Here is a 26,843-nt window from a genome sequence, read left to right on the forward strand (position 1 = left end):
TATATGTTCCAAACATTACAGGGAATGTTTTGTCCAAGGTTGACCCCAACTCTCATGGGGAAGATGAGAATATATTCTAATAGCAGCAGGGAAGAGAAAATGATGGGAGGAAAATAGAAATTTCATAGCCAATTTGATTTAATTAAAAATACCAAAAATAGATGAGGTACAAGTAAAAAGGAACCTTAAAAATCTATTGTGACATGGTGGGGAATACACTAGGTTTTATACCAGACAATCTGGGTTCAAATTTGTCTTTATACGCAGTATGGCTGTGGGACCTTGGGTAAATTATTTAAACTCTTTCAACCTTATTTCTCCCAGCATGAGAATGATAATTGTGAGGACCAAATGAGATAATGCTTTCCAAACCTTAAAGGAGATATCAGTGTAATGATTATACTACAGTAAGCACTTTTGCAACAAATAATGCTTAGGCTATATGTTCTCCTGTGCCCCATATAATTGTTTAATTTGGTTATTATCATTCCATTTATAATTATTCCACAATCTACTTTGGGAATTATCATTATTATCATTATTATTATGATCCATGTGATCTTGAGTATATCACTTCCCTTTTTTGGAATAATTTTCTTCTTAGAAAAAATATGATCTTTCCCAACTTAACTTTAAGAAGCAGATGTCACAACACCTACATTTTGCAATAAATACCTACCTTTGTTATACCAAAGGCTTATATTTTGTAAAAAAAAGAATTTTTTAGAGAAAAAAATCTCAACCACTCCAAAATGTTATTAAGAGTGAATAATTGTGTTAAGAAGAAAAGAAGGAGAACAATCCCATCTCTCAAGGAATTTTCATCTACTAAGTCAAATGTGACATTGAAACAATGTGTAGATATGAAAAAAATTTGAGGAGGAAGGGATTATTGATACCTAGGGCTGAATAGAGTTGAGTCTTGAAGGAAGTTAAGAAATCTCAAAGTTGGACAGAAGGAGGGAGTTCATATCAGATAAAGGAAGACAGAAAGCCTTTGCAAAGATGCACAAGAAGGAAACGGAAGTGGCAAGAAGGTCATTTTGAGTCTTCCAAGCAGTTATATGCCTGAAGTCTAGAAAGGTAGATGAGAGTCTTATTGTAAAGGAACTTAAAAACCGAGCCAAAGAGCTGGCATTTTATTCTGGAGGTAATTTGGTGTTGTTTTGTTGCTGCTTTTGTTCAATTGTTCACTCATATCTGACTTCATGAAGCCATGGCCCATAGCATGCTAAAGTATCCTGCAATATCTCCCAAAGTTTGTCCAAGCTCATATGTATTGCTTACATTTATTCATCTCATCCTCTGCCTAGTCTTCTCCTTTTGCCTTTAATCTTTTCCAGATTTGGGGTCTTTTCTGATGAGTCCTGCCTTCTCATTATGTGACTAAAGTTTTTAAGTTTCAGCTTCAGTATTTGTCCTTCCGATGAATAGCTATTTCTTATAGTTTCAACTGATTTAATTTCCTTACTGTACAAGGGATTCTCAAGACTCTTCACCACCACAATTTTAATGTGTGGATGCTGTAGGGTTGAGGTTTCCTTAGAGTCCAACTCTCACAGTCATAGTCATTCCCAAGCTATTCATAAAACCATAACTTTGATTAGATGGATCCTTTGTTTACAAGTTAATGCTTTTGCTTTTCAGTATGTTTTCAAGGTTTATCATAGTTTTTTCTCCAAGAAGCAAGTGTCTTTTAATTATATGACTGCAGTCACTGTTTGCAGTGATCTTTGAACCCAAGAATACACTAGCTGATACAACTTCCATTTTTTCCCCCTCTATTTGCCTGGAAGTGATGGGTCCATGTCATGATCTTTTTTAGTGTTTTTTTGCAAGGCAATGGGGTTAAGTGGCTTGCCCAAGGCCACACAGCTAGGCAATTATTAAGTGTCTGAGGCCGAATTTGAACTCAGATACTCCTGACTCCGGGGCCGGTGCTCTATCCACTGCACCACCTAGCTGACCCTCTTTTTTTTTTAATGTTAAGCTTCAAGTTAACTTTTACACTATCCTTTTTCACCCTTGCCAAGAAGTTTCTTAATGCTTCTTCATTTTTTTGCTAACAGTGGTATTGTTTACATATCTAAGATTGTTGATATTTCTCCTTGCATCCTTAATTCTGGCTTTTGATTCATCTGGCCTGGCATTTCAGATGATGCATTCTGTATATGTTATGTAAATAAGTTGATAAAATTCAACCTTGTATTTCTCCAGTCTTGAAAAAAATCTATGCTCTGTTCTGTTCTTTCTTGGCCCAGGTTCTTCAGGAGACAAATAAGATAATCTGATACCTCCATTTCTTTGAGGACTTGCAACAATTTATTGTGATCCACAGGATCAAAGGGATTGATGTAATCACTATTTCAGAAGTAAATCTTTTTTCTGTGCCTGAAGCAATCTCCCTCCTAAGCTCAACCTCAGCTCAAGCACCATCTCTTGCCTGAAGTTCTCCCTATCCCACCCACCCCCTCCAAAGTTGGTGTCTTCCCAACGTATTTATTCACCCATTTATGTGTTGTTTCTCTCCATTGGAATGGAAGCTGCTTGAAGGCAGGAACTGGATTTCTTTTTTGACTTTGCATCCCTAACATGGAGTGCTAAACTTAAAAATGCTTGTAAAATTTTTGAATTGAACTGGAGAGCTGGCATAGCTGTACCATGCCCAGAAGGATAGCCAATAGATTATACCTTTTTTTGGCCCTAGACAACGTTTTGGGGGAGTTGCAAGTTTCCATGAATGGAAACCTTCCTTAAATTCAGTGAATTTAAGGCATTTTTAATTATCAGAGTAAAGCAAACCACCCTGCCTTCCTTTGAAAGAAGTGGGGGTAGTGTGGGGATGAGCCATGAATATTGAGATAGGACCCTCAGGGGAATTTCAGTTTCCCAGCTGGTTTTCTCACATGTTGAAGACACCCTGTTCTTATGCCATAACGACCATACTTTCCATTGAAGAGTGTTCCTTAGAATCCTTGTTAGCAAACTTCTGATTTCTTGGAACGCTAAAAATAAGATTGCATATTTGAAAGCTTCATGGTAACAGGATAATGAGTTCTGCCAGGTTTGGCAAAACAGCATTTTCAAAACTTTATCACATTAAAAGGAAAATAATCCTTCTTTTACTCCAGCAGTTGATACATCTTAAGGAAGAATGTGTAGTAGATAGTATAGGAAACTTTGGGGCAGGGTTTCTAAAGCTCATGACTTGCCCTCTCCACAGCCATGTTCCAAAGAAAGAGAAATTTTAATTCAAAATACCAAATTATTCTTCTGAGTAATTGAGATGACATGTATTAGACAAGTAGTCAATACCCTGAATTGAACTATCATTTAGACAGATTGGAAGAGTTAGATTACCCATTTTACTTCATACTTGGAGAGAACCAAGCCTTGACTTCTGCATATTGGTTAGGAAGTCTTTTGACCAACAACTGAGATGAGATGAAAAGTTAGGTGTGCCACTGGGAAAAGAAGAATTTGAAAAGTGTAGTTTTAATGTTACCCAGCAGGACTTGGATTGTGACTAAACCTAGAAGAGAAGAAAAGTACAGAATTTCCTTAGACCAACTTCATGAGAATATGTCAGTCAATTTTCTCTAACACCTAGTACCAAATTTGGAAAAAAATGAGTAAGCTAATGTCTGGTATGGTAACCACATTGGAAAGATAACACATTAACTCAACATGTCCTGTATGCATACAACTTCAGTTGCCTATCCTAACTCGAACTGGAGAGTATCTTAACGATCATTGCCTCCCCCTCAGCAGTTCAGAAAGCTAAGACAATCATATTAGACTGGCTGTGGAACCCATCCAGAGGAGAAAAACAAAGCAAACCACAACAAATTAACTTTTCACAATCTGACGAATGCTAATAAAAATGATCTCTTATGTAGCTCTATCCCTTAATCCAAATTCCTCATTCTGAAAAAGACTAATCAGTAAACATGTTTATTAAAAATATGTACAATGCTAACCTGAGGGCAGAGGGGTGGGAAGGGAAGGTTGAAGGAAATTTTGCAACTTAAAAATATACATCTGCATATGGATAAAAAAAATAAAGATACTACTCAAAAAACAGAAAGTAAAAAAAAACAAAACAAACAAAAAAGAAAGTATTAAAGAACAGGTCATCATATATGCCAAGTGACAAGTGAGGGGAAAAGATAGTCATTGTTGTAAAGGTTCAGAAAAGAGAAAAGTCTCCATGAATGAATGAATGAATGATTGAAACAAAGTATTTTTAAGGACCTTTTGGATATTGGGACTATGCAAGGTACTAAGGGAATAAACACAAAAGTAAAACATAGAAATGTATAGAATATGTAATAGAATCACCTATAATTCAATAATAAATGCTAAAATAATAAAAAAGATCATTGCCTCAAATTGTGCATATTATATAGGAAAAAGCTTTCAGAATTTAAGTTATTGTTCAGTAACACATGCAGGAGGTGGCAGAGATGGGAGCCAGATCCAGGTTCTCTGACTCCAAGTACAGCAACAATTCTCCCACCCCTGGACTTTGCATAGTCTCTGTCTGATGCCCAGAATTTGATCTACCACAAACTTAGAATCTGTAGCTTCTGGTAGGGCTCAGTTCCTTTGCCATCTCTTATATGAAATCTTTCTTCATAGCTCTCTGTCTCTCTGTCTCTATCTCTCTCTCTCTCTCTGTCTCTCTTTCTCTCTGTCTGTCTCTCTCTCTGTGTCTCTTTCTCTCTCTTTCTCTCTCTCTCTCCCTCTCTGTGCCTGTCTTTGTCTTTCTGTCTTTGTCTCTTTCTGACTCTGTCTCTGTCTGTCTCTGTCTCTATCTGCCTCTATCTCTTTGTGTCTTTCTGTGTCTGTGTCTATGTGTCTGTCTTTCTCCTCATATTATCATTTCTCTACTAACCTGTGTATAGGTTATGCCTTCCCCCAGGAGAAGGAAAGCTCCTTGAGGATAGTCACTATTCCTCTTATCTTTGCCTCTTCATTTCCTAACACAGCACAAGCAAATAGTAGACATTTAATAAAAATCTGATTACAATTGAATAAAAGACAAAAGAAGGCAGATGCTTGAGAATCCAGTTAAACAAAAAATAGGAATACCTTAAGTGGAAGAATGAAAAAACTCTTTAATTTTTATATTTATATTCCTAGAACCAGTCATAATTTTTTGTATAATAAGGTAGGTGCTTAGTAAATACTGATTGGATTAAAATGGATTACAAAGCCTGCTTCAGTCTGGTAGACCATAGTCTAAAAGAGTTGGGAGCAACTTCTGGCCATTCATGCATATTGGAAGCAGTGGCTATTAATGTTAATTTCTTCTGTGGGAAACCACAGAAATTTCAAAGTTCAATTAACACACTTACTAATGAATGAACTTCTTGAACCTCAATGCACTGGTGAAACCACATCATTGCTGGGAGAGTGATGCTTTGTCAGCAGAGAAAGGCTACATCATTGGCATCAGTAGTGTTGTTTCTGTTCCTGCATGGTTGGCATGGCCCTAGGGTTCAAACCTAGGAGAGTTGTGCTCATTTTTATTCTAGTTGGCTCAGGGTATTCCTTCCACAAACTATGTTTTATGCTGGCAGTAGTTAGACGTGCCGCACAGACATTGCAAGTGACCCTAAATCATTTCTGTATGCTCGGCAGAAATCTAAAATTAGAAAAATAAACACTTTTCTTGTCACTAAAGTGAGAGATTTGAGCCACCCATGGAGATGAACTGATAAGTTATAGGTGCTTCCAGATCTGTATTCTGCCATGTTTCTTTCTGACAGCTTCATAAATCTGCCATAACAATAAGACACACCTTCAGTAAAGCTTGTAGCCATTCTGGAGGCTAAAAGGGATAGAGTGCTCAGAAATGTGGCATAGTTAGGTTTGTTAATGGCCACACTAACTCAAAACGCTATCCCGTCAATCATAAAGCATTAACTTAAGCACCTAGTAAAAGTTATGCCTTGTGTTAGTTATTGGGGGTACAAAAATGGAAATTAAAAAGCCCCTGATCTTCAAAAAAATTAGATTTTCCAAATAATTAATTGCATATTTTTTTCACTGGTTTATGGGATTCAAAATTTTGGGTGAACTTCAAAATAAATGCCTTTTAGAGAATAATGGGTAGGGATGCAGGGCATCAAATGTGAGATTTGCTTTCAAGAATAAACAAGTTCAAGTTTTACTTCCAGGAATGCTGGGTATACATGGTTCAGCCCAAATTCTCTTGGAGTCTCAATTTTTCCTCTCTTGGAAATGGCATCCACAGTTGAAATTCCTATGCCCCAGGCCAGTTATATCCACCCAAAAAGGAAATATGAAAAGTGAACCTTTAAGTATTCTATTCTTGTCAGAATTTATGTACTCATAGATTATAGCCTCTGGAAGTTTCATCCTAAGACCACAAATGGAGAGCTGTGAGGGACCTCAAAAGATATTTAGTCCTTTCTAAAGGGATATACCAACATGGGTAACTGCTGATGTGGAAATCTCCTCCAATGAACTTTCAACCAACTTAAAGGGTTGCCTTAGATATCTCAAGGTTAATTGACTTGCCCATGACCACATGGCTAATTTGCCACAATTGAACTTGAAGCCAGGTCTTGCAGAAGCCAAGGTTAGCCCCCTATTCAGCAGATTTTTTTTTCTTCCCTCCCTCTTCCTCTCTCTTTTCTCTCTTCCTTTCCTCTGTAAACACAATATCTAAACCCACTGATGCACATAACCCTTCCAGAATTGCTAGTAACAAGACATACCATGGAGTTTTAGTGACTAGATGAGAATCATATTGGTACTGAAGGTCACGGACAGGTCCCTGGTCTTCCTGATGGCAGTATCCTGATCTCTTTGCATTACAAAAGCCAAAAAAAAACCCCAAGCAGTCTGTTTATACCTCCTTTTTCTGAAGGCTGAAGAGAAGAAAATTTTAACCTAGGTTCTGTGAAATTAAAAAAAAATGGTAATGATGCTGTACTGTAATTAATTTCCTTTGTATAACTATTATTTTATGCATTTTAAATTATCAGCTTGGAAAGGGTCCCATAGAGTTCATCAGGCTAGCAAATAGACCCATGACACCTCACAAAAAGTACAGAACCCTTAATCTAGAGGATTTAATACCTGCATCCTAGGGAATACACAAATACTGCCTTATCTCCTCTCCAATATACTACATAAAAGAAGATGGTGCAACAAAATAGTAGTTAAGCACTTAATTTCTGTGAAGTATTTAAATCCCCTCCTTAATGCCCAGCTATACCCTCTTGAAAAAAAAATAGCCTTCATCTGAGTGTCTGAAATTTCTTTATTAACAACACTTCACGAGTATCTACAGATGCCTTAGAAATCACAGTACAATTTCACTGCTGTCAAAAACAACTCCCACAGTCCTCGTCTGAGCAAGTCTCCACAGGCTGCAACACAAGATAAATGCTCTGAGAAAAGAAAAGCATAGAGCTCCCTCTGAAACCTGACTTGTCTATAGCCACCCATTCATAAGCCATTGGTTGAAGAAGCACCATGACAGCATGTAGAAAACATTGTCCAACTTGCCTGGAAAGATGATGACTTAACACGATTAGAGAAAAAGAGGAAAAAAATAATAATCAACTTGTCAATCTGGAGACATTCACTGTCCATTTCATTACAATGAATTGTTGGAATCTGGCACAAGTGAGTAATTTAGTGTTTAGTAAGCGCTTAAGAGAATTAGCACCTTAATAATGAGCATGGCACAACTGTCCGGTGGCCCCTTTAAAAATCAATGAAACCTTGAAGAGCCAATGGAAGGGGGCAATAAATTATGTGCCTGAAGACTCTTTCCCACTCCTTTTCTAATTTTGTTTTAAGAGCAGGCTGGGCTAATTGTTGTCCATTCCCCAAATTCAGGATAGCAAATCAAATCTGGTCATTTTGTTGAAATGTGTTGTAGTAAAGGGTCCCTTGACTGCAGCTCTTCCAGAAGGACCACCTAAGCATCATCCTAGACTCTTCATCCTTCCTCTGTCTCCAAATCTAATTGGTTACCAATTCTGTCTGCTTAATGTCTCTCACACATTTCCACTTGGGAGGCCAAAAATCCAGTTTAAGTCCTCATCTTTTTTCACCTGAATAGTTTCCCAGAGTCTAATCCATGTTTTTAAACATCAGTCAACAAACATTTACTAAGAGCCTTCTACATGCCCGACAATATGTTGAAATCTAAGCATACAAAAAAAAAATCTCCCTCTCCCCCCAAAAACCCATTAAACCTTTCTGATCCCTAGTAACTTAATGTCTAATGAGAGGATCAGGGACAACATAGAACCCAATATGTACAAATGACAGAGCAAGAAAACTGAACAATCCCAGAATTTTTTGAGTTAGAAGAATCTTCAGTGGATGTGTGGTCCTGCCTGTTCTCCAAAGAAGGGACCCTTTACTCCACCACATCCAGCAGACTTTTCTAGAAAAACCTCCAAAAAGAAGGTATTCCTTAGGCAGCTCAGACCATGTAGACCTAATTCAGATTATTAGGAGGTTTTTTCCTTGACCCCAAGTCTGAATTTGTCTCCTTATAATATTGCTTTGATTTCTACTCTCTGGACCAGACAGGTCAAGCCAATTTTTTTTTCAAATATTTGAACACAATTATTATACATAACCTTTCTAAGTAAGCCTTTTTTTCTTCAAGCAACCACAGTTCCTTCCACTAATCTGTGGATTTCTTCAGTCCTTTGTCATCTTGCTTGCTCTCTTTAAGTACTTTATAGTTTATCAGTGTGTTGCCCCAAATATGGCCAGAAGTGAATGGCCAATATCACAGACATGTTCTGGCCAGGATAGAGGGTGGTGAGACCATTGCCTTCTTATCCCCAAAGGCCTATTAGCTCCTCCTCCTCTTGACAAGGGAAAAAACCAAACATTCTGGGAACAGAGAGATATAAAATCTTGCAGACAAATCAAGTCTTTAAAAGGGTGAACCTCTTAGACTCTCGTCTGTTCTGTCTCCGTTCATAGAACTTGCCTCCAAGAATCTAGCTCCTAAATCCTGAGAATAAGTTTATTTGAAAAACTGGTCACTTAAGCTTATTTGTAGTAATATAGCTGTTCAACTAAAGTCAGGCTAGGAGAAAAGAATAGATCATTGCCAAGAAAGCGAAGAGGTCAGTAGTCAGGATACCAAGATTTACTACTAAATAAAGGGTGAAGAAGAGTTGGGTTAATGTTTAGGAGAAAAAAAGAACATTCTTACATAAACTGATGCTGAGTGAAATGAGTGGAACCAGAACATTGAACACCCTAACAGAAACATGGGAGTCATGATCAACCTTGATGGACTTGCTAATACCAACAGGGCAACAATCAGGCACAGTTTTGGGAGATCTGCAATGGAGAATGCCATCTGTATCCTGAGAAAGAATTGTGGAGTCTGAACAAAGACCAAAGACTATTACCTTTAATTTTTTTTTTATTGCAAGGCAATGGGGTTAAGTGGCTTGCCCAAGGCCACACAGCTAGGTAATTATTAAGTGTCTAAGGCTGGATTTGAACTCAGGTACTCCTGAATCCATGGCCAGTGCTCTATCCACTGCACCACCTAGCTGCCCTATTACCTTTAACTTTTTAAAAAAGTTATCTTCTTATGTAATTCTGCTATATCTCATTATTATGTTTTTTTCCTTAAGAATATGATTTCTCATATGATTTCTCTCGCATCACATTCAACTTAGATCAATGTATATACCATGGAAGCAATGTAAAGACTAACAGACTGCCTTCTGTGGAGGGGTGAGGGAAGCAAGAATATGGGAAAAATTGTAAAATTCAAAATAAATAAAAACCTTTCTAAAATTAAACCATGCACTGTTGGATGAGAATAAAAGAATATGGATAATTAGATTTGGCATCCCCATGTCCTGGATTCAAATTCTGCTTTTTATTCATGCTATGTTGCAATAGTCAAATCACTTAAACTCACCTCATGTATAAAATAGGCATAATAACACAATGGGCAAAAGTCCTTTTTACAGGGTGGTTCATTGGTGGTGACTGTAGTGGTAGAAATAGTAGTAGGAGGAAATATCTAACATATATGTTATGTGTATACATATATAATAAAAACTTATTGAAAACTATACTTTATATTCAAGACTTTTTATAAATATAAATGTATATATGTGAATTTATATATACATATATCTACATGTATGCATCTATATCTATCTATTCTCTTATTTGATTCTCTCAATAGCCCTGTGAGGGAGGGACAATTATTATTTCCATTGTATAAATAAAGAAACTGGTCATTAAGCAAACAGAGAGATTAAGTGAGATGTCCAGGGTCATACAAATAGAATCTGAATCAAGATTCAAACTAATGTTCTACACATTGTGATAATGAGTTGCCAATCCTGTCCTGTAATATATGATAACCATATCACATTATATCATAATTATATAATTATCATATCATAGATCACAATCATATACTATTGTATCATTTGCTTATAAAACTTGAGCATGGAGGGTCCTCATTAACCATTATGTTCAAACCCTTCCCCATTTGTACAGAGGAGACAATGGTTGACTCAGATGTGGGCCCAGGTGCTCTCCCTCCAGTCACTCTTCTTTCCATTTTATTGTAGTGAGATGATGTTTGTTATTGTAAATACAAATGAGAAGGCATCTCTCTAGACCTTTTTCTTCCCTCTGATTAGTAAATTATATTAAAGTATATTCCAATTCAGAGGGTAGCTATAGTAACTTATCTTTCTGTTTAGTGTTTTTAAAGAAATGTGTAGAAATAAGTGTTTCAACATGATCATAATATGGGCTACATTGTAATCATGATTTTTCCATTTACTCAGATAGGAAAAGTCATAAATGCATTTTGATTTCCTTTACAAAGTTCCCTCTCTCTGAAATATGTGGCTATGGAGGCTGTTTTTAATTTACTGTAAATCAGAAGCAACTTGGAGAGATAAAAAGAACTCAGAATTTAGGATAGTCGAGTGAGTCCAAACATTGGCTTTTTGATAGTAGCAAATATTTATATAGCATTTTTAATTTTGTGATGAACTTTACATACATTTTCTTAACTGATTAATGCAACATCTCTGTAAGGTGGTTGTTATTAATATTCCCATTGGGCAGTTGAGGAAAAGAGTGCTAAAACAGACTAAGTGACTTTCCCTGGGTCACAAAATTAATAAGAATTTGAGGAAGGATTTGAACTCAGGGCTTCCTGATACTGAGTCTGGCACTTTAATCCCTTAGGCAGCCCAGTGACCTTAAGCACTTAAGTTTTATTCTCCTAATTTATAAAATGAGGTATTGCATTTGACATCCTCTTAGGTATCTCAGAGTCCTAGAAAACTTTCAGTCAATGACCCTTTAACTAGAAGATTCCTAATTTCTCTTTCTGTGATAGAGTTTGTAATCCTTTAATCTAATATTTTGTTATAAAGAAATACAATGGTGTTAACTAGTTTTGAAAAGATGAATTTGGTTCAATAATGATATTTATTTTGTTCCAAGGATGATTCAGAAAATCAAAACTCTTATTTACCTTCTTCAAATTTTGCAAATTGCTTTCATCTTATCAACTTTATTGGTACATATGGTATTACCTCATTATACAGAAGAGGAAACTGAGATTCCTTCAGACTTGTTATATGACTTTCTTGCTGAACTAAAACTAAAACACTATGACTCATATTCAGTCTTTTAACTCCCAGTCATATTACTTTTATCATCACAATGTACTAAGGATGATGTTTATTGAATAGTTTTTTAATGGATTATATTTCCTTTCAATCTGGACATTTTCTCATTGAAAAAAACACAAGGATTTAAGAAAATTCTTGACCCCTATTGTTAGCACTCAATTCCCATCACTTTGCATTTATTTTATATATAGCCATATTTATGAAATCTTAGTTGAAGAAAAGCTTCTTGAGGGCAGGGACTATCTTGTCTTATAAAATTGTAGCATTAGAGTTTAATGTGATGTGGAAACTTAATAAAATTCTTGCTAATTGATTGATAGATTCATGTACTCACTTTGTTACTACTTCAGTGACTGGTCACTTTTTACTTTCTTTTACTTTACTTAGTGTTACCTTCTGAAAACTCTGGAGATAAAACTTAAATCATCTCTAAGATTCCTTCTAGTTCTCACATTCTATGAGTCTGTGAATCAGTATATTACTTTTCTCATTAAGAAAGGTTTTACTCAATGTTTTAATGAAGATTAAATACTTAATTAAGCCTAATTAGTAGTGTTAGGGAATATGTCCCTGAAATATTATATGTGAGCTTATCATCATAATAATTAGCCAAATGATTCACATTAGACCCCACTTTAGACCCAATAACTCTCAAACTTGGGATCTCAGAATCATCTTAATGAATGGAAGAGGAGTAGGCGTAACCCCTACTGCTGTTCTTAGCCACTGCTATCAAAGAATGATAAATGAGTATATCCAAGATAGTCTAATTTCAAACTTCAAAGTTATATAAAGTTTGGGGGGAAGATGGACCATATAGCAAAAATAATTAATAAAGTGGAAGACTTACTGTTAGTCTAGCAAAGGAAAAAAATGTTAGGAAGCCAAAAAGAAGATCTATTTACCTATTGGAAAAAATAAACTATTGAAATCGCCTTTCCTTTAGCATAAAGAAAAAGACATTTTTCATGCCTAGGAGAGCTTCAACCAGGATTTAGTTTCAGGTATATTTGTGAAGTATAATGACTTCCCTGGATCCTTATCTGCCTCAAGTTCCCATGGTCCAAGCACAGTGGTCCATGGCATCTGAAGATGTCCTGCATAGTTCCCCAGTTGCCCATCACCATGGTCTCCTCTTTGTGAGTACCTTATTAAATGATTAAATTCATATTAAGGTGGTAAAGGTCAAAGATAGTTTAATGTGTCAACCCTGTAAGATGTATCAGCAATTCTAAAAGACCCTTCTGGAAATATGAAAATTTAACCCAAAGGAATATTACTTTAGTAATGGAATTTCATATTACCTCTCAAGTTATTATAAATATTTTTATCCAGTCCCTAAATTCATAGTATGCAGGTGATTGTCTGCTTGCTTGCTTGTTTTGTTCTTGTCTTTTGTTGTCGAAGATGACCAAAATGACCTCACTATGTTTGAGACAAATTATACAGTGTGTCCAACTGTGACTGATCATGCCAATAGGAGTTTGGAATGCTGTACCACAGGTTGGGCACAAAATAGTCCATGTGAACACCTGAAGTGGATACTCTAAATTTATTCCAGTCTGTTTTCCTCATAAAGCATAGTACCCTCTCTGATGAGGATACACCATGTTGGGCAGTCCTGTGCCAGTATCTCCCATGCTGTACAATCAGTTCTAAAGTTTTTCAATGAGACCTTCAGAGTATCTCAGTATCTCTTCTTCTGACCTCCTTGTGAGTGCTTGACCTGTGTGAATTCTCCATAAAATAATTTTGTTTTTGGCAAGCACCTGTCTGGCATTCTAGCAACATGTCCAGCCCATTGTAGTTGTGCTCTCAGTAATAAAGTTGGAATTCGAGGCTGATTAGTTTGACAAAAGACCTCAGTATCTGGTGTCTTCTCCTGCCAAGTGATCTTCAGAATCTTCCTAAGACAATTTAAATGGAAGTGATTCAGTTTCCTGACATGGTTTCGGTAGACTGTCCAGGTTTCACAGGCATATCACAATGAGGTCAACACAACAACTCTGTAGATCTTCTGTTTGTTAAGTGATTGTCTATTTTATGCATGTATATAGATACCTCTTTATGCTTCAAATTCATCAAATATTAATTTATAGCATCTGTTGAGAGTTAGACTGAAATTTCTAGTCAAAGTAGTAGTGAGTCAGGTGACAAGGGCGTTAGGAATGTATTGAAGCATAATGGAAAGATCATAGGATTTGGATTCAAAATACCTGGGTAATGGACTTAGGTGTAACTATTTTGGGAATAGTCAAGTCACTTAAACTTTCTAAGTCTCAGTTTCTTTATGCAAAATTGGGAAGAATCACATTTGTATTCCCCAACCTAACTTGTTTGTTTGCTACGTCAGATGAAGTCATATTGGTTGTAGCATTTGGTAATCCTTGCGATTTTGGAGGTGGGACATAGCAATTTATGAAACAAATAAACATTCAAAGATGACCCTTGGTTCTGAACTGCTCCCTTCTGTCCTCTTCTGACAGTGACAAAGCATGGAAAACTCCCACAATTTCAACACTACTAATAACATTAACTAAGTGGTTGATATACTAAATATGTGATCTATACTCAGTGACCAATGAGGGGGCATGGGTTCCCTCAATACAAATGAATTCTTTCAATATTGGCATTCTCACTAAAAATGAAAAGGAAGTTGCTATTAAATGAGCCATTCTTCAATGGCTCACAGGCTTTCCTTAAAAGAGGCACATAAGGAAACTGGCAGAATTATTTTTAATCATGAGACCAAATGAACCAACCATAGCAACAACAACAAAATAAAGCATTTCAAGTTACATTTGGGCTTCTTGAATTGCAATTTCTTGAGAGACACTGGCCAAAAGACCACCATGAAAAGGGCAATGCCATAAGTGCAATGTGTTTTTCCAAGAATGAGAAGCTAGGAATATTCCATGAAACACTGAATAAGACCCTCCAAATTAAATTTACATATATATATATATATATATATATATATATATATGTTTGTGTGTGTGTTATATGACAACTTAATTGCAAGGATGGGTAGAGGAGAAAGGGTAAAAACACCCCAATAACAATATCAACAAAGAAAAAGAAATAAGAGAGAATAAAGGTTTCTGTGCTACACAGAAGCCTGATGCCTAAACCACAAGAAGAGGATTAGGAGAAAAATGTCACTTTACAAAAGAAATAGATAATGATTTTTTTTAAAGTAAATGACTAGGGCGGCTAGGTGGTGCAGTAGATAGAGCACAGTCCCTGGAGTCAGGAGTACCTGAGTTCAAATCCAGCCTCAAACACTTAATAAATTACCTAGCTATGTGACCTTGGGCAAGCCACTTAACCCCATCACCTTGCAAAAACTAAAAAAAAAAAGTAAATGACTAGTTTCACACGTTGGAGCAATTTCCATATAAGCAATATACATATACATACATACATATATATATATATATATATATATACATATATGTACATATAGATCTATCTATCACCAGACCATTGACTTGTTTGAGTAAAGACAAAATATTGATCTAATCACAGAATAAAAATATGAAGATGAAATCAAAGTAAATCAAACTCATCATAAATATGACTCATTATTTCCACTAATCAGAAACTTATTATATTTAAACAATCAATAAGATTTTAATGGAAATTAATTTATTAAATGCCCAAGATATTTCCAGGCACTTTTCTAGGTACTGGGGTCATACAGACAAAACTAAGCAGTCTTCAGCCTCAGCGTTCTTATATTCTACCAGGGGAATAAAAAAATAAAAACATAACCTTGAGTGCCAATAAAGCACTTAAAATTAAATATAAATACATTCTGATGAGGCATATTAGCAGCTGGAGGCAACTGAATAGGCTTAGAATAGCCATGGAAATTGAGTGGAGCATTAAAAGAAACTCAGGAAGATGGATAAATGAACAAACATTGACAAAGATATTCACCCTTTCCAGTGGAAGTTTAACTGATGTAAATTAATCAACAAAACAAGAACAACAAAAAAGTCCAGAAATTAACCAAAACCTTTTAAAAAGCAAAGCTAAGGGAATCACCAAAATGTAAAAATTTAAAAACGAATATCACAGAACAAATTGAAGGAGAAAGGAAGTTTAGTTTATATTTGAGATAAGAATCAATTAGGCCAGATCATCAGAGTATTTATAGATGAAATGAGAAAACAAAAAAAAAGGGTAGAAAAAGTAAAATATTTCCATTGTTGTTTCCTCAATGAATGAGAGTGGAACCAATGCATTTAGCATCACAACCCCCAAAATGGTACTCAAAAAAAAAGAGAGGAACATTAACTGAATTTGCCAAGACTGTTAATGAAATCATTATCTTCAGTGGAGGTCAAATAATTTTGAGGACTTTGAAGGATCATTTCTCAAAATATATAGAAAAGAAGAAGATTCCAGATGCTTGGGAAATTTTGACAAGAAAGTATTACTAAAAAGGCTTACTGCGAGAATATCAGTAACTATTGACTTGTATGGCCATCAGTCCATCTCTGCAAATCTTTAGGAAAAAAAATACTATACTTGTATTGTGGACCTGAATAGGAAGACAGTAGACTGAACCACCTTTGGGAGATTGTGTAGTGCTGTGGATGACCCTCAATCTTCTCTCTGAAACAAAAGCCCTAACTTTGTAATATCAATATTCTTTCAGTTCTGTTGTGTCTTGCAATACTACCCTCACTGAAGAATAAAATCTGTAGGTCACTGAGAGGTTACTGGAGAAGCATATGGATGCATGAACAATATATAACTAATAAGAAACATGCTGAAGAAGTGATATTATCTTAGGCATGTATGACCAGCAAATTAGGCAAACCAGTCAGAAAGAGGGAGGTGGAAAAATGCAAACTGGTCCATTTGCTTCACTGGCATTCACCCATTGCCTAAAGATCTGGAGAAAGAAGCCAGAATGCTAGATGGGGTGCTTGAATGCTTGGAGGCCTTATGAGAGGTAGAGAATATGAGTAACATGGTTCAAATGGTTTGTGTCATTTCCATCATTAGAAATTACCTATATCAATAAGCTTCCAAGCATGAACACATATACACATATAAATATAAAATATGTAAATATTTACACATAAATATCTGCATACATTCACATACATATTTCTATACACACATACATCTATTTATATGCATATTGTGCATACATACATGTCATGATGATGATGTGACACAGTGGGAAGAGATCTGAACTTAAATTCTATCTCTGATGCTTGCTCACAATGCAACATTAGGTAAGTTATTTAAATTCTCTCAGTCTCAATTTCCTCATTAAAGAATGAGGAGATTGGAACAGAGAGTCTACAAAGGTCTTCCTCATTCTGCATGACAAATTTTAATTAGAAGATAAAAATTCCAAACACTTCTTGCCTTTTCTCTTCCATTGATGAAGAAGCATTGACTGTCATAGTGCATAGAACTTTGGGGATGGAGTCAGGAACAGCTGAGTTCGAGTCACTGCATAATTAATTTGTGTGACCCTGGGCAAGTCACTTAGCAATTGTTTGCCTCATTTCCCAGGGTTGTAATAATAATCATCATAATAGTGATCATAAAGAAACAAGGGAACAAAGTATACATTAATAACAGCATTGTGAGATGAACAACCTTGATGGAAGCAACTCCTCTCAGCAGTTCAGAGAGCTAGGACAACCCTATTAGACTGGCCATGACAATGTCATCCCTGTCCAGAGGAAGAAAAGCAAAACAAAAATAAAACAGAAAATCAACCCTTCAGAATATGATGAATACTTTATCAAAATTATCTCATAGATCTCTTTCCCTTAATCCTAATTCCTCATCCAGAAAATGTCTAACCTGTAAACATGTCTATCAAAAATATGTATGTACACTGTGAACCTGCCTGTTCACTGCTGAAGGAAGGGGGTGGGAAGGGAGGATGGAAGAAAATTTTGTAATTTAAAAATATACAATGTACTACAGCAGAGCTCTGATCATTTTGCTTTGGGAACATATCCATCAGTATAGATCACAAGCTGGTTGCACCTTAATAAATGTTTATTGAAGGACTGCTTCTTGAATACAATCTCTCATACTTCTCCCCCAGATCTCCACAAACAACTGGCTTTCCACTAAGTTTCTTTCTATTTTGTGAATACAAAGGGAGAATTCAGCCATCCATCTGTCTGTTATTCATGCTTCATAGTTCTTGAGTGATTGGTCCACCTCCTGTTCTCATCATATGATTTGTGGTTGATGTCCTTTATGCCTGAGAGATAGTCTGGTGGTAGTGGATGGAACTCTGAGTCAGGAAGCTAACTCTGACTCTGGGGAAGGGATTTAACTTTTCAGCACTCCTGGTGATCCTCTAGCCCATGAGTCATAACCTATAACATGTGTTCCATTTGTCACAAGGATTTCCATTTTCTCCCCTTACCCTCAACTCCTGGTGGGGCAAGGAACGTGTGAATAAAATAAATGCTTATTGATTAAAATTTAATTTAATTTAATTTAAAGGACTAAAATTTGCCAAGTTACAGCATAGATGCAGCTGTATATCAACAGTGTTTCCTCCCTGGGAGTGACCTACATGGGTTACAGGTCCCTGATACTATTTTGTGTACATAGACCATCATTGATAATTTTGATCATTATTGAAGTTATGCTACAATCACCTTGAGTTTATTGTGTATCTTCACATTGAACTTTGGGTTACCTGAAAATGTAATTCTTCGTATATTGTTGTGTTCAGAGAGTTACAATCATACCATACTATCCTAAGAACACTAAGGGAAAAAAAAAAGATATTTGATGTGAATGTGCATGTTCCAAAACAATTTGGAATCATTGAAGATGCTCTATTATGTCCCAAATGCAATTCAACACTTTCTCTTTCTCCCATTCAATTCTAGGTCTCACTTACTATCCATCTGCAGAATCCATCTACTAATGGATTGACTCAATGTATTGATCCTCCATTTGTTTGTCTCATCTTGACTCTAGTAAAAATGGAAAGAGAACTAGATTTAAATCCTGCCTTTGATGCTTACTACGTGAGTGACATCAAGTCATATAACTTCCCTTGGCCTCAGTTACCTCATAAATAAAATGAGGAAGTTTCCCTTAAAGGTTTCTGATTTCTTTTTTAAACACACACACACACACACACACACACACACACATTTCCCATTTGGTTCTAGCTTTATTATCTCATTGAGGAGATGATATTATTTTGGGTCTTGATGCAATCAGCACAATACTGTGATAGGAAGGGTTTTCTGTCCAATGAAATTGTGAGAACAACTCCTATGACTAGTGATGGGTACCATAAAGACAAGTTGAAAATTCCCAAAAGGTAGCTATTAAGGTGTTGTCATTTAGACAGACATCTATGAAAATATTAAATAATGGCCTTGAAATTAAAACATAAAATGTTTTAACAAAAGATAAAATATAATAAAAAAACACAAATGCATTCTAGACTAATAAACAAAGCTTTGGACCTTTGTCTGCCTGAGGGCTCGAAAGGCACAAGGCTAAATATCAGAGTGTAAAAACACATGTAGAAAGTCTTTTAATGAATTGAAACTGCTGCTTTTTAAAAATGGAAAGCTCACTTAAAAGAAAACCAGACATGTTTTCATTTGGTCTCAAACCAAGAATTTCAAATTATCTCCCGTGGGATAATATAAAAAGAAATAATATTCACAAGTGAAGGGCTTTAGAAGTAGAGTGTTATAACAAGTGTAGCTCATACAGGTAACAGTGTATTGAGAGAGATGTAACTTTGGTATGAAACAGAATCTTAATTTTCCAACATGAAGAGGAAGTATCTTCATTTGTAAAGCTTTAGATGAGGTTGTGATCTATAGTTTTCTGAATGAACGTTACCAAGAATTTGGCTTTCATGCATCATGATGGTTCATGCTATTTGTTGTCAGGGCTGGGTCCTGTTATAGGTGAAGTTTAGCAATACTCCACTGGTTAAGCAAATAAAGGCAACTTCTAATTATTAGTGTCCTTTTTCGATGCCCTATATTTTCCAATCAACCCTCTCACTATGGTCTTTTATATTATTATCACAACTGATGTTTGGTTAAAAAAATTCAAATAAGGTGAATTTAGTTGTGGTCCATGTGTAGTTTTATACCTGAGTTAATAAAAGTAAATTTCAGAAGTAGAACATTAGTGACATATGGGAAAGATGGTGGCTAATCTGAAAAAATCTGATGCGTATGTGTCTGTGTATGAATCTCAAAAGCTCTATATGGGTCTATGATAAGATATGGTAACCAAGAAAACTAAATTTATCTTGAGCTGCATTAAAAAAGTATAGTCTCTAGGACCAGTATCCAAAGCCATTGGTTTCTGCTACCTCTGCTTTGTACAGATCACACCTGGCATCCGTGCTTTTGTCCCAATGCTGATTGCTACACTTTAGACAGGACACTGATAAGCTGGAAAATGGACATAAGAGGAAGACCAGGATGTTAAAAACCTTGAGACTGTATAATAAGAAAACTAATTGGAAGAAATGGAAATTATTTAGCTTGGAGAAGAAAAGCTTGAAGGTGGAAAGAGGAGAGAAAGCATAATCATCTTCCAGTATTTGGAAGCCTAATTCTGAGAAGAACAATTAGATTTGTTCTGAGTGGCTTCCAAAGATCAAGCTGGAAACAAAAAATGGAAATTACAAACTGGGTATCTTGAGGGTAAGATTTCGACTGCCTTAGAGTGTCTTCAAGGGAAAATAGACTGCCTTGGGAAGTCATGGGTTCCCCCTTAGATGACTCTAAGGAGAACACAGGTAATTGTTGGCTTTACTGTAAAAGGGATTATCACTGACAGAGGCAAAGATTGAGCAATGCAATCTTTTGTAATTTGTAATCCTGTGATTCTATGAGAAGACCTTTAGAATTGGATCCTGAAGAGTGAGTAGGATTTAAACAGACCAAGCCATCAGAGAGTCTCCCATGTGGAAAGAAATATTTTCAGTGTAATTTTGAAAGTCAGAAAGTCAGTATTTGAGAGATTTATAGCTGAAGGAGACATTAAGAGATTCTTTCGGTCTATTTCCAAACGTGGTCACTTCCCAGAGCCTTGTCCCAGGCTCTCTTCCATCTATGTTGCTGATCCATAAATAGTCTTATTTCTCCTTTGGATGTTGTTTGCTGGTTAATGAATGTATATTAAATTTGAATCTTGTCCTAAGCTCTTATCTAACAGATGAGGGAACTGAAGTCTCAAGAGTAAGTACCATTTGCTGAAAGGCAAGTGGTTCAGATGGGACTACTTCACTTAATGGTAGATGACATTATTGATCTTTGAACAAAGACCTCACTTTAAGAGAGCCAATGGCTAAGTCAATATTTGTAAGCATTCTGAAAACTGTACTTCTTTGTAGGTTTTGCTTTCTTTCCCACCCATCTGATTATGTTGCTGGTGGAATGGAAGGGAAGCATAAAAACAAAGCGTCATATTGTGATTTATTGATCATCATGGGCCAAAATATCAACCTTCTGATTATGGAGCAAAATTGGTCCTAGACAGCAGAAAATCATCACCTGCTATCGCCTCACCATACTCTTTAACTCACTATTTGATATTCTCCCCTCCGATAGGAGGGCTTAAGAGTAGAGCACTAAATTCCACCAACACTTTCTTCTAGAGTTGATTGGACTTGGACTCCTTGGTGCAAAATCTATAGGACATGATCCCACCTTCTATTCTCTCTCATATCAACTTCCAGCTTCCTTTTATGACTGTCTTCCTCAATGAGATTATAAGCTCCATGCTAGCTAAGAATTGTCTTTATTTATTCATATCCCCAGTATTTAGCATAGTGACTGGAAGATAGTAGGTGCTTAATAAATGTTTATTGAATTATATTGAAACTCCACATTTATGACAAAGCCTTTGCTAACTTTTCAGCTTGGTACTGACTATCAGAGCTCGTATTCCATAAGTATAATTCTTGCAATTCTAGTTTGCAAAAACAAGACTATATAATAACATTTCAAAGAAGCATTGCAGAAGGCAGCACATGAATATGGATATTGTGCACACATTCTATACGGCAAATGGCCTGCAAGTCAAAGACAGAGCATAAAAGGACATGCTTATAGATACACATCTAAAAGACAAAGAGTTCCTCTAGTCCATGGTTCTTAAAGTGAGGTCCATAAATATCTAAGGGATCTGAGAGAATGGATGAGGAAAAAAACAACTTTATTCTAACTAACCCCTGACTGCAATGTAATTTCTCCATTAATTATGAACTCAAGCACCAAATGGTCTGAGAAGGCATCCATGGGTGGCACCAGAATGTTCAAAGGGTTTCATGATATGCAATGTTGACAGCTACTAATCTAGTCCAATTCTCCTATTTACAGATGAGAAAACTAAGGACAAAAAAGAGGAAGTGACTTCTATTCCCAAGATCAGAGTGGAAATGTCAGAATTTAATCCCAAACCTTCCGATTCTAGATCCAGTACCTGCTCTACAGCAATTTCCATAAAGACAAGGTTAATTAGTTTTTATCCTCTCCTTTCTGCTCCCCCTGAACAGCCAAAGGAAAAAAAAAATAACTTTTTCTATTGCACTTGTATTATCACATACTTTCTCAGAGTTCCTAATCAGGGGGTGTTTCTTCATTAGCATATTTCCTCTTGATAGTCAGCCAAACTGTTGCAAGTACTCAATTCCGAATGTTCCATTTTCCCAAGAGAGGTGTCCGTGGGTGTTCTGGGTAAGCTCAAGGAGGGAGAAGTGGGAAACATTAGCTTATATTGTCAGTTAATAGGAAAAGGCATTCAGCTAAGATTGTCCAGCTGATTAGAGGAAAATTAGAGAGTGAAAGGCGGCTGTTCCCTGAAATGACTTTCCTTCTTTCCTTCATCAAGAAAGCTATTCTCGAATGGATTGTTTTTCAGAATTGATATCAGGAAGTTTCAGTGCTTGGCTGATTGACATTTAACTCAGATTGGATTGTTTGGGAGAATAATATTTTTTCCCCAATTTGTCAGAGAGCAGATGTATTTTTGTAACTTTGGTGGGCGAACTCTTCCTTCTAAACAGAAGTGACTAATAGACCAGGTGGGGGCAGAGACTCAAAGGTCCCTGGTTAAATAATAACAATGATGCCACCAGCCTAGGGTTGGCATTGGCCTCTTATTGAATCTCTCTCTCTCTCTCTCTCTCTCTCTCTCTCTCTCTCTCTCTCTCTCTGTAGATGGAGCTCAAATTTGGGACCCAATATAGGCTGAGATTACCTTTGTCTACTTGATAACCAGTGGTCTCCAACCTCCATTTTGCCATTTAGTTCAAGGGATATCAAGATGGTTGGACAGTAAAAAAGCAAATTACTCAATTCAATTAATAGATTATTATTTTTTATTGTTGTTTTAGCAAATTTATGAATTTTGTGGCATATGGATATCCCAGGGAGAAGTTTTCTCTACTAAAGAAAATGAGTTCTTTCTGTACCGTAAAGTCTAAGAAAAGGTTTCTGGGACATTCAAAGTTTTAGTGACTTATCCAGGATGGCACTGCCAATATTGGAGGAGAAAACTGAATGCAAGACATCCTAATTCCAGATCCTGCTCTCTATCCATAGGTTACATGGATTCTCCGTTATCCTATTAATCACAGCTGTCATTCATACACTGCCTCAAGTTTACAAAGTACTTCACCTACATAACCTTAGTTGATCCTCATAACAACCCTGCAAAAGCGTCACTAGACCTATTACTGTCCCTATTTCACAGAGGAGGAAACTGAACTTGTGACAGATTAACTGACTAGCCCAAGGTCATGAAGCCAATGAAACTTCAGAGAAAACCATTCACATCAGGTCTCCTTGACTCTGAATTCAACAGTGATATAGCTATTTATTTGTCATCGGACAAAGAATACCAACAAATCATTCTTTCTGTGGGGGCGGGAGAAGAATGTATTGTGAAATTAGACTAAATGATAGGTCTTCAGTGCTTTAAAAATGTTAGGAATCCTTTTTTTAGGATTCTTTTTAAAGGCACAGAAGTAGTCCTTTGCCATAAGCTTCAAAGTTTTAGTCTATTAGGGCCACTGGTACAGGTAAGATCTGACGGAGGTCAACTTGGCACTGAAGCCAAGTAGGAATTTTTTTGGCAAGGCAATGGAGTTAAGTGACTTGGCCAAGGTCACACAAGCTAGGCAGAGAAGTAGGATGTTAAGAGGGGTGGAGACTGTTCCTTAAGAGGATGTATAAAAAGAACTGGGAATATTCAGCCTAATAAAAAGAAGACAGAGGAGCACACATCAGAATCTGGAGGACTGTCAAGGAGAAGGGAATTTGATCGTGTTCTTCTTGGTCCTACAGGAGAGAACTATGAGCAGAGGATTATAGGGAAGAATTTTAGAGCAATTTTTTGGTCTTAGCAAGGCATTGAGCTTAAGTGACTTGCCCAAGGTCACACAGCTAAGCAATTATTAAATGTCTGAGGCTAGCTTTGAACTCAGGTCCTCCTGCTCCAGGGCCGGTGCTCTATTCACTGTGCCACCTAGCTGCCGCTGGAAGTGTTATTCTTGCTGAGTCAGATTCGTCATGTCCAACACTTTGTGACCTCATTTGTTTGTTGTTGCTGTTGTTGTCCATTTGTTGTTTTCAAAGACACTGAGGTGGTTTGTCATTTCCTTCTCTAGGTCATTTGACAGATGAGGAAACTGAGGCAAACAATATTAAGCAAGTTGACAAATATCTGATTCCAGATTTGAATTCACAAAGATGAGTCTTCCTGATTCCAAGTCCAGGACTCTATCCACTACCCACATAGATGCCATTAGACTCAAAATAAAAAAAAATCTGAAAACAGCTAGGTATCTAGTTGAATTAGGAAGTATCATGTTCTGCATCACAGAAGGTGACTCTTTCCCTCCCTCAAGCATTTATCTGATAAATTAATTTTAAAAAATCATTTAAAGAAAAATATTTTCAGATATGACTTCCATCCCTCCCTCCATCTCCTCTTCCTTCAAATGCGAAAACTAGAAATATTGTACCTATTTTGTTACAGACATGTATATGTATGTATATATTGTGTGTATGTATGCATATTATATATGTATATATAAAATACATAAATTGATAGATACATGGATGAACCTATGTTTCTATCCATCCATCCAACTAGCTATCCATCTATCTATCCATCTATCTTTCTATCTATCGTTAGCTTTCTATTTATCTACCTATATATCTATCCACTTATCATCACTTGTCAGTGATGCTGCAAAGAAGTTTATTTTTATATTTAAATTAGGCTACTTGACCTTGGAGAGTCGTTCCAATGCCAAAATTTGGTAATTCTTTGATTTTGGCCAAATTGGAATTTAGGATATATCTTTTGAATTAGAAGGTAAAACAGCAAATATCCATTTCCATGATTATCAATCCAGAAGCTTCTATGAGCCACAGAGAACATTTTTTAACAAGAAATTGTAATTCAATGCAAGATTGTTTATATTTCTCTCTTTAATATTTTATTCTATATTCCTAATATCATCTCAGTTCAGACAGCTAGGGACCATGTAAATTCAGCTAGCTGAATTATTAACGGGCTTTTCTAGGAGCACCTCAAGGACTAAGCAAGAAATTTGTACTTAACACTCCCTTCTAGGTGAGTCAGGTCAGGCTCACCTTGTTGCCTTAGAGATCAGAAGGCAATGATTATGACAGAATGACTATACCAAGGGTAAGTACAACCAAGTTATCTTGCGGATCTGTTTATTTTACTCCCCTGCTACAGCAAACACTTGTTATTTTTGCATTCTAAAGATGCCACATAAATAAGAATAAACATTTATCAGCCTTCACATAAGCTGTCAAAATTTGCCCTCGTGGATGCCACTGTACTCACTCACTCTATCCAGGACTAGACATTAATGTGTTGTCATCAACAGCCTGATGATCTCAGTCTTGAGATAGGCTTCTGTTCCAATAAGGTACTTAGAAGAATGTCAGTGGTACCAAAATCACCTGTGGGTTTCCTGGCTTCTATTTGGGCAACTCCATTGTTGGCCTCGTTAGTTGCATGAGTGATCCTAGGAGGAGATGTGGTTCAACTGAAGTTATGGTTAGATGTGTTAGACTGACAAGAGTTCTTGGGGCTTACGTGGGCCACAAGCTCTAAATGAGTCACCAGTATTATTTGGCAGCTAATGCAATCTGGGACTTCAATAGGAGTAAGAAGGGGTGACAATTCCTATTTGGCCAGGCCACCACTGAAGCTCTCTGTTCATTTCTGACTACCGTAGTATAAAAACAACCTTAATGAAATAGACAGTGTCTGGAGACAGGCCACTATTATAAGGAAGGGTTTAAGGTCCTAAGGAATGTCTGAAGTTATTAGGGATGTTTATCTAGGATGAGTGATGGTTCAAGAGAGGACGTAAAAGCTATTTAGCTATTTGTAGACCTCTCAAAGGTGAGTTCTATTTGACCCCAGAAGGCACAACCAAGTTTAAAGGATTGAATGTACAAAAAGAAATATTTTGGTTGATGTCATGAAAAACCATTCTAAAAGAGTTGTCAAGAAGAGGCTTCTTCCTTGTAGGCTAGATGCTTACTTGTTGCAAACATTAGAGTGTGGATTTTTTTTTTGCAGGGAGGTGTTCCAGTGTTATTAGATTGACCAAATAGATGACCAATGAACTTCTGTGTACCAATAAGCTTTGTATTTTTTAAACAATGTTTCCCGTGGCCCAAGCCCCCAAGAAGTATCCAGTATACTTCCCTTGCCCAGAGAGGCATGAAGCAAGACATCCTGGAGAGGTAGATAGACAGAGACAGAGGAATATGAAGCAAGACATCTGGGAGAAGTAGCTTTTATATTTACTAGGCAGAAAGAAGGAAGGAGTTTATGTCTTTGCTGGGGGGAAATTATAAATGTAGGTAGAGGGCTTAGAGAAGTCAAGGCATGTCTCAGATGTGTCATTCACTTTAGCTAAGTAATATTGCTCATGGAAAGGAATAATATGAGATCAGACTTTAAAAACAGGGAAAGTTGCCACATTATTTAGGACTTTGAATCCCAGACAAAGGGGATTAGATAGAACATTTGTTTGACAAAGCTTGTTGCAAGGTGCTGATGTTGCAAGGAGAGATAGTCCTTGAACTTGAC

General features: G+C 36.5%; 1 protein-coding gene across 1 annotated transcript in view; it reads right to left on the reverse strand.

The window, feature by feature from the left end:
* Positions 1-26,843, reverse strand: part of TAFA1 (TAFA chemokine like family member 1) — a 544,623-nt gene that overhangs the window by 428,250 nt on the left and 89,530 nt on the right. The gene's annotated exons all lie outside the window — the stretch shown is intronic.

This window comes from Macrotis lagotis, chromosome 8 (genome assembly GCF_037893015.1).
Source record: "Macrotis lagotis isolate mMagLag1 chromosome 8, bilby.v1.9.chrom.fasta, whole genome shotgun sequence".
Classification (NCBI taxonomy): Eukaryota; Metazoa; Chordata; class Mammalia; order Peramelemorphia; family Peramelidae; genus Macrotis; species Macrotis lagotis.